The sequence below is a fragment of the Tupaia chinensis genome, unplaced genomic scaffold (assembly GCF_000334495.1).
Source record: "Tupaia chinensis unplaced genomic scaffold, TupChi_1.0 Scaffold141474_1, whole genome shotgun sequence".
NCBI lineage: Eukaryota > Metazoa > Chordata > Mammalia > Scandentia > Tupaiidae > Tupaia > Tupaia belangeri.
The window spans coordinates 239,151-246,004 of record NW_006201336.1 but is presented as its reverse complement, the minus strand read 5'-3'; the positions used below and the strand labels follow the sequence as shown (position 1 = coordinate 246,004).

At 35.0% G+C, this 6,854-nt stretch overlaps 1 pseudogene; it reads left to right on the top strand.

The window, feature by feature from the left end:
* LOC102502916 (importin subunit alpha-1 pseudogene) overlaps positions 1 to 6,854 on the top strand; it is a 58,305-nt pseudogene that overhangs the window by 2,199 nt on the left and 49,252 nt on the right.

The window sequence follows — 6,854 nt, the reverse complement described above, 5'->3', positions numbered from 1 at the left end:
TACACATTTTTTTTTTTTTGAATTTCAATAAAAACAGTTTTGGCGGTTTTTTTTTTACCTGAAACTTTTATATATATATATATGTAGAAATGGAATATTATTGATGATAACATGCATGATTAAACCACTATGCAGTTTATTCTAGATGGGAAACCACATTTAGTATGTTGTGATGATGCTCAGGGAATGTGTACAAGTCTTTTTAAACTTGATTGAAAAGTATTTCTCTGTAAAGAAAGAGGAAGATCAGAATGTTGTGCCTGAAACTACCTTTGACAGCTACACCTTCCAAGTGCAGGATGGAACTCCTCGGGCCTTTAACTTTTACACTGTACAGCTGAGGCACAGAGGTGTTTGTCATGTGCTATATTTGGTATCAGTTTGTCTTACTGCTTCTCCACCAAGAACTCTTTTTAAATGTGGTTGTTATTGTAGCACTTTTTACAACAAAACTATACTTGAACAGTTCCAAACTGTACATACTGTATGAAGCTTGTCCTCCAAAAGGGTTTCTTATTTCTATGTGGAATTTCATACCTTGCAAGGTCCTGTAAATAAAATTAAATTCCACCATTTTCTTTACTTAAAAAAAGAGAAAGATTGTAATTTAAAAGAGACTAATACTCAAAGACAAGAAATGCTAAACATTAAGTGAACAAGTCTCCAAGGGTGGGAGGATTTGTCTGTTTTATTCTCTGCTATATCCTTAGTGCCTTCATATAGTAGGCACTCAATAGATATGTGTTCATTGATTGAATAAATGAAGACTGGGCCTTAGAGTACAGATATGAGCAGAAATTCCTTTAGACCTCTCCCATAGGGATCTATAGACATTAGATTATACTTGTTTTTTAATTATTTTTATTTTTTCACATTATTTATTATTTGGTTTTTTTTTGTATATACTTTCAATCATGTTGTTTGGCTTACAATGAGACCATTTCAATATGTGCACATTTCTCCCCAGACCCGTTGATCAAAATATCTTTAACAGATAACACCACACTTCCCCATGTGGTCAATGCTCTGCCTCTGTATCCCTTGATGTTTCTGGCTAGGTATTTTCTTCTTGAAATCCTAAAGCTGTCCTCAAAGAAAATATTCTCCATTTTCAATGGCAGGAACCTTTTGAGCAGTATAACAAAGTCTATGCCGGTCTTCAAATGCATGGAATATATTGATTTCATAAGACTGTGAAAGAACTGAGAATAGACACCCAGACAATCTCTATGAACCCTGGCAGAAAGAATGCAAATACTAAGTCAGACCCTGTCGGTACGGTTGAGACCCTAATTCAAAACCAAGAGAAATAAGTTCTGAGTAGATACTAATCAGTGCTGAGAACATTCTTCTGACTTTAATTGAATTTAATAGATATTGACCTTGTTAGCCTACTCTTAGCACTGCTAATTAAAAAATATATACAATTAGGAAAGAAAATGGCCTAGAAATTTAAAATCTGTTATAGCACATAGTTGATTAATAACATTGATTCTCCAATCAGTGATGCTTTTGTTCAAATGTGAGCGCTACTATTTAACTGGCAGTGTGACCTGAGAATTACTTAATCTCTCTGCCTCAGTTTATTCATCTATAAAATAAGACTTAAAATAGTAGTATCTCCTTGAAAGTGTTACCATGGGTAAGAATGAATTTTTTTTTGGAGAGATTTTCACTGTAGGGCGCATGTGCTCGCCAGACAGACAGTGAGTGACAGAGAGACAGAAAGTGAGAAATCACCCCTCCAGGGAGATGGCCGTGCAGCAATCCCTTCTCCTCCATTCTCCTCTCGGGATCTTGGGCATGCATGCACATGCAACCAGCGTGAGTTTTAAGCCACTAGGTCCAGGACTCGAACCACCGTCGACTACATGGGAGTCCAGCGACATAGCCATTACATTAACTGCTGGTCCCTCTCCACTAGTTGTTTGTGAGAGATCAATTTTTTCCCACTTCCTCACCCATGTTTTTTATGATTTTTTTTTATTACAGCTATCCTAGTGGGTGTAAAGTTATAACTCATTGTGATTTGTATTCCTATTTCTCTGAAAACTAATGAAGTTGAGTGTTGTTTTTTCTGCCTATTAGCCACTTGTGCATGTTCTTTGCAGAGCTGTAATTTCAGTTCCTTTGCCTATTTTTGTCTTTTATTACTGAGTTGTGAGCATTTTATATATTTGAAATTCTAGACTATTACCCAATATAAGCTTTTTAAACTTCTTTCATCATATTGGCTGTATTTTCATTATTTGATAGTGTACTTTATAGAACAAAATTTAAAATTTTGATAAAGTCCAATTTATTTTATTTTTCTTTTGTTGTTTGTACTTTTGGTATCATATCGAAGAAACCATTGCCAAATCTAAGGCCATGAAGATTTAACCCTATGTTTTCTTCTAAGAGTTTTATGATTTTAGCTCTAACATTTAGGTCACTGATTCATTTTGCATTAGTTGTTGTATTATTTGAGATAGAGTCAATCTTTTTATTTTCTTTTTGTATGTAAGCATTCAGTTGTCCCTGGACCATTTCTTGAAAAGACTATTCTGAGGCAGTCTGTGGCTGCAAGCCCTAATGGCCAGACCCATCACTCATCCCTACCCCTACTCCTCTCTGGACTTCAGGTTGGTTTCTTGAGGCTTGAAGACAAACTTGTACCCCTCCCCACTCTATCTCAAGACCGATTCAAGCCAGTGGGCAGTTCCAGACACCAGGCTGGCTATGGCTGCAGGCCCTAATAGCCGGACCCGTCACTCATCCCCACCCCTTGCCCATGTGCCTTTGGACTCTCTGAATTTCAGTATTTTGTGTGTCAGGTGATTTTTTTCTTTGCTATTGAGGTGTAGCTTATTAGGTCAGTTGGAGACTCACCACTCCTTAGAAACAGGGAGGACTTTGGGTCACTCAGGACTGGTGACAACAGTGCATGTTACTGGTGAGCAACAGGTAGCAGATCATAAGATAAATCACCAATTTTCTAATCCTGCACACCTTTTAACACTCAGAAATACCTTGAATAAATTAAGAAGGAACATATAGATCACCTGATGACTAGGAACAATCACAGAGGCTCAAGAAGTATTAGCAACCAAGAAAAGGCCTCTCCCACAAGGCAAATCATCAAGCCTACATTCATCCACAGTCAATACAATGGACGTAGTGGACATGTCAGATAAGAAATTCAGAATATTTGTACTGACCAAACTAACTGAGATGGAAGGGAGACAATGAGATCCAGGAGATGAGAAAGAGCTTTCATGACCTGAAAGAAGAAATAAATACCTTAAACAAGAACCAGATGGAACTTCTAGGGTTGAAGAATGTGATATAGGAAGTCAAAACCTCCCTTGAAAGTATTAAAAGTAGGATAGATCAGGCAGAAGATCAAATCTTGAATATAGAAGACAAAACATCTGACCTAGAAAAAAAGTATCAAGAAGATTAAGAAAACAACTAAGAAAAACGAGGATAATATAGGAGGAATATTGGATACCATCAAGTGCCCCAACATCCAGATAATTGCTATCCCAGAAGAGGAAGAAAATAAGGACATTGATAACTCATTTCATGAAATCCTGGAAGAAAACTTTCCAAACCTAGAAAGGCATTCAAATATCCAGACCCAAGAAATACATAGGACCCCGAGTAGAATCAACCCAAGAAGATCCTTTACAAAGCACATCATAGCCAGATTGGCATAAACAACTGACAAAGACAACATACTAAATTTGGCAAGAGGGAAACGTCAAATTATTTGCAAAGCTCATCCCATCAGGCTAACATTGTACCTCTCAGCAGAAACAATGCAGAAAAGGAAAGAATGGGGAAAATTAGTCAAAGTGTTGAATGAAAGCCAATTTCAACAAAGAATACTATACCCGGCAAGATTATCTTTCATATGGGAATAAAAGATAAAAATATTCTTAGATAAACAAAATCTGAAGGAATTTACCAATGCCAGACCAGCTCTTCAAGAGGTTCTGAAGGGAGTACTATACCAGGAAAACTAAAAAGACTGGCCAAAATGAATAAATAAATAAATAAATAAATAAATAAATAAATAAATAAATAAATAAATAAATAAACCAGAAACCCTCTATCTGTTGCCTACAAGAAACTCACCTTATGGATAAAGACATACATAGAATAAAAGTAAAGGGCAGGACAAAGAAATTCCATGCAAATAGAAATAAAAAAAAAGGCTGGGGTAGCGATATTGATTTCAGATAAAATAGACTTCAAGTCAAAGACTATAAGGAGAGACAAAGAAGGGCATTATATAATAATAAATGGGGTAATCATGCAAGAAGACATAACATTTGTAAATATTTATGCACCCTACTCAGGTGCACCTAAATATGTAAAGGGAAGACTTCTAGATAGATATCTATGGAACATTCCATTCAAAGTCCACAGCATATACATTTTTCTCACCCTGGCATGGAACCTTTTGAAAGATTGACCATATGTTAAGACACAAATCAAGCCTTTACAGATTCAAAGGTATAGAAACTATATCCAGCATCTTCTATGACCATGATGGAATTAAACTCAAGATTAATTTCAAGAAACATCCTCAAAAAAACAGAAACACATGAAACTGAACAATCTACTTCTGAATGACTTCTTCACTACTGAAGAAATTAAGTCTGAAATAAAAAAAATTATGGAATCAAATTATAATGAGTACACAAGTTTCCATAATAAATGGGACATGGCAAAAGCAGTAATAAGAGGGAATTTCACAGCAATTAGTATGCATAAGAAAAGGATGGAAATATGGCAAATAGATAATGTAGCATCATGCCTCAGAGAATTAAAAACAACAACAACAAAGAAAGCCAAAACATGCCAGGCAAAAATAAATAATTAAGATTCAAGCAGAAATAAATGAAATAGAAAAATAAACGAACCATACAGAAAATAAATAAAAGCAAAAGCTGGTTCTCTGAAAAGGTTAACATGATCGACACACCATTGGATAAACTGATCAAGAAGAAGAAAGAGAGAAACCAAATAAATCAAATATGTGACGAAACAGGCAACATTACAACAGATAGAGTAGAAATACAAAATATCATTAGAGGATACTATGAGCGACTATATGCCAACAAACAAGATAACTTGGAGGAGATGGACAAATTCCTGGATGCATATAATCTACCAAGATTGAATCAGGAAGACACAGAAAACCTGAACAGACCCATAGCATGCCAGTTTATTGAATCAGTACTTAAATAAACTCCCGACAAAGAAAAGCGCAAGTCCAGATGGCTTCACTTCTGAATTCGACAAAACTTTTAAGGAAGAATTAATCCCTATCCTACTAAAATTATTTCTAAAGATTCAAAAAGAAGGAAACCTTACAAATTCATTTTATGAAGCTTTCATCATCCTCATTCCCCAAACAGATAAGGATATGACAAGAAAGGAAAACTACAGACCAATATCATTGATGAATATAGGTAGAAAAATTCTCAACAAGACACAAATCTGTATCCAACAACATATAACAAATATTATTCATCACGACCAGGTAGGCTTTATCCCAGGGATGCAAGGGTGGTTCAACACATGCAAGACCACAAGTGTACTATACCATATTAACAGAAACAAAGATAAAAACCATATGATCACTTCAATTAATGCAGAGAAAGCATTTGATAAAATACAACATTCTTTTATGATTAAGACCCTCAGTAAGATTGGTATAGAAGGGTCATTTCTCAATACAATAAAAGCCATCTATGAAAAACCTACAGCTAACATTTTACCGAATGGAGAAAGGTAAAAGCTTTTCCCCTAAAAACTGTTACTAGGCAAGGCTGTCTATTTTCTCCACTGCTCTTTAATATAGTACTGGAAGTCTTAGCTAATGTAATCACAAAAGAGAACAATATAAAAGGCACTTGAATAGGCAAAGAAGAGTTGAAAATATCTTTATTTGCAGATGACATGTTGGTATACTTAAAATACCCAACGATCTCTATGAAAAAACTTCTTGAAGAAATAAGTGAATGCAGTAAAGTTGCAGGATACAAAACCAATATCCAAAAATCTATAGCATATCTATATATGAACAGTAAGTTGAAAGAAGTAGAGTTGAAGAAAGGAATCCCTTTTACTGTAGCCACAAGATGCATAAGATACATAGGGATAAATCTAACTAACGAAGTCAAAGATCTTTATAAAAAAAAAAACTATGAAAATCTTAAAAACTATATTGAAACTGACATAAAAAAGTGGAAGGACAGCCCATGATCCTGGATTAGAAGAATTAACATAATCAAAATTGCAATTCTACTCAAATTAATCTACATATTTAATACAATTCTAATTACAACACCAGAAATATTCTTCACAGATCTAGAAAAGACAATCATAGAATTTGTCTGGAATCATAAAAGACCTCATACTGCAAAAATAAATCTGCGCAAGAAGAATGGAGTGGGAGGCATATCACTCCCTGATCCCAAGATATACTATAAAGCTGTGGTCATCAAAATAGCATGGCATTGACACAAAAACAGACATGTGGACCAATGGAATAGAATTGAGACCACAGAAATAACTCCCAAAGCTTACAGTCAACTGATTTTTGACAAAGGATATCAGTCAATCTATTGGGAAAAGGAAAACCTCTTTAGGAAATGGTGCTGAAAAACTTGGTATCCACCTGCAGATAGATCAAACTGAATCCCCATCTCTCACCATTAACAAAAATAAACATTAAATGAATCAAAGATCTAAACCTAAGACCTCAAACTATAAAACTACTGGTGGAAAATGCTGGGGAAACTCTGGAAGACATTGGAGTAGGCAAAGACTTCTTAAATAAGACTCCCAAAGCACAG